Below are 2,693 nucleotides of genomic sequence, written 5' to 3'. Positions count from 1 at the left end.
TGGACTGCTTACTCTTTCAAGAGGACTTGAACTCATTTGTTGAATACTGTAAATTAAACAAGCTTCATCTTAATTTCACCAAGTGTCAATCTATAACGTTCACAACAAATCTCAATATCTTCGATTTCAACTACAAACTTGGCGACCACACTTTGTGTAGGGTGTCGTCTGTTAGAGACTTGGGCATTTTATTTGATTCTAAGATGACTTTCGAAGAACACATCTCCAATACAGTGAGTAAATGTAACAGGCTAATGGGTTTCATAATATGAACCTGCAAATCCTTCAAATCCAATGAACCACTTTTTAGCCTTTATTATGCCTACATTTTTAGCCGTCTGAGTTTTGGCAGTTGTATCTGGAATCCCTAGTACAATGTTTACAAAAATCGTCTCGAGCATGTTCAAAATAAATTTATTAGATATATCGAATACAAAGCCACGAACATCTACCCTTTAGGGGACATTCTACCCCTAACGAATAAATATTCTTCGAAATCTTTAGAAACATCTAGAACTCACAGGGATTTAGTATTTCTCTTTAAGATCATACGGGGTTTCATAGATTCCCCGTATCTTCTTGGGCAGTTGAAATTCCATATTCCGACATTTTTTCGAGGGAGCAACCTCTCTTCGGAGTCCATAATTACAGGACCAATTTAGGAGGGAACACTCCGTTATGCAGAATGTGTCGGATGTATAATTTACATGCACGAGATATTGACATTTCCAACTGTTCCTTGGATAGTTTCAAAAACAGTTTGAAGAAATACTATAGATAGTTTTCTCATTGTACATGTATTTTGGATTCATTTCTGTCATATGTACATATGTGTAAATGAATAAATAAATAAATAAATAAACAAGGTCAATTGCAGACCTCAAAGCAAAGCATGGCAGGCCAATTACAATGCTAACTGATCGATTATTTTCCTATAAGCCCAAGACATAAATTGTTGTAATGAATTAATTAATAGGGTGTTCGGTTTTCTATATGTCACTTAGGGCCGTGTGCACCGACTTATTTAAGGCGAGATTAACGTTAATACTCGATTATTTCTGTGATTTCTATAGCAGTTACGATAGCAATCACCGAATTAACGTTACTCCTGTCTTAGACAGAAAATTTTTCAGCCCACCAGGAATCAAAATTGTTTAGACAATGTTTTCACCAACTTTGACGTTCAGAGTGAGTATGTGAGTGTTCTGCCGACAGAGTTTTCGGATCATGAAGCGCAAGTACTGAGTTTCGTTCTTCCAAATAAATTCAAAACTACTATTGGTTAACAGGAACTAGGAATTCGTGGGTTGATTAACAAACCATAGCTAAGTGCCAACGTTTCGCAAAATATATTTGCTTCTTCAGGGCTATAAAAAGATCGAAAAAACTTAATTAGAACACAAACAAATTGACAAGAGCTTTACAAACAACAACATGATCACAAACACGATGTTAAAGGCAAAAGACATGAATTTCTTTAATAATCTATCAATAACTCAGGTATTCATTACTTTCGGTCAATTTTCATTAAGTACAAAAATTCTTCTTTTTTTTTATATGTTGATTCTGAAATTTGAGAAACGTCAAAAAACAATAACAAAAAAGTATCAATTATCATGATAGTACAGTGAACAGAGCGAAATATCACAAAGAAACCTACCAGAGCCATAATCATGTTTTCCACAAGTTATTAATATTTTTCACGAACAGCCAGTGATACATTGAAAATTCGAGAGTTCAGCTCAGACAATTTTTAGATTGAAGACACCTTGTTTTACATATTATAACGACTTCGGAATGAAAATAAATTTCCACATGAGACCAGCGCAAGAACTATGACAACCTGTGCGTCGTAGATAAACGGATCACAAAATATCGTCAGGTAATCACGGTTTTAAAAAGTTCTAAAATATTGTTATAAACTGAACTCAAATTTTGTGTGGCCGACCTATTGTTCACTGTATTATTCAATTTTATATATATCATTTCGCTAATATTTCTTTTGAGTTGATTACATTCATAATCTAGGACGGACACATTGTCAAAATCAAAATTATGATCACTTTGAAAGTGATGATGCGCCAGGGCTGTCTTGTTGTCATCAAATTTAAAAAGTAGGGAATCAATTTTGCAGAGTAGCAACCTCGTATATAAGATCCCATGCATTGATTGCCCAAAGTGCTATGTGGGCCAGACGAGGCAACTCTTGGAGAAAAGGATAAAACAGCACAAACACAATTGTAATGGAAATTTTAAATTTGATGACAACAAGACAGCCCTGGCGCATCATCACTTCCAAAGTGATCATAAGTTTGATTTTGACAATGTGTCCGTTCTAGATTATGAATGTAATCAACTCAAGAGAAATATCAGCGAAATGATATGTATAAAATTGAATAATACAGTGAACAATAGGACGGACACACGAAATTTGAGTTTAGTTTATAACAATATTCTAGAACTTTTAAAAACCGTGATTACCTGACGATATTTTCTGTTAAGTTATATTCTGTAACGTTCCACAATTTTTTTACTGAAAACATGGCATAACTTGAAAACTATCATCTTAATCAAATTTCATTGCCTACCACAGAAAAGATTTCCAATTAGGATTATAGTTTTCAAGATATGCTTTTTGAGTGAAAAATTTTTGAAATGTTACAAAATGTTTGTTGCAAATTGCCTGTTGAATC

The 2,693-nt window shown here is 33.8% G+C and overlaps 1 long non-coding RNA gene across 1 annotated transcript; it reads right to left on the bottom strand.

The window, feature by feature from the left end:
• Positions 1-1,326: 1,326 nt before the first annotated feature.
• LOC123317964 lies at positions 1,327-1,875 on the bottom strand. Its single transcript, XR_006538227.1, has 2 exons — positions 1,661-1,875; positions 1,327-1,367 (listed from the first exon to the last, which is right to left on the bottom strand). It is a non-coding gene; the product is annotated as an uncharacterized LOC123317964 (long non-coding RNA).
• Between the last annotated feature and the right edge of the window lie 818 nt (positions 1,876-2,693).

Source organism: Coccinella septempunctata, chromosome 7 (genome assembly GCF_907165205.1).
Source record: "Coccinella septempunctata chromosome 7, icCocSept1.1, whole genome shotgun sequence".
Taxonomy (NCBI): domain Eukaryota; kingdom Metazoa; phylum Arthropoda; class Insecta; order Coleoptera; family Coccinellidae; genus Coccinella; species Coccinella septempunctata.
This window is presented reverse-complemented; position numbering and strand designations above follow the sequence as displayed.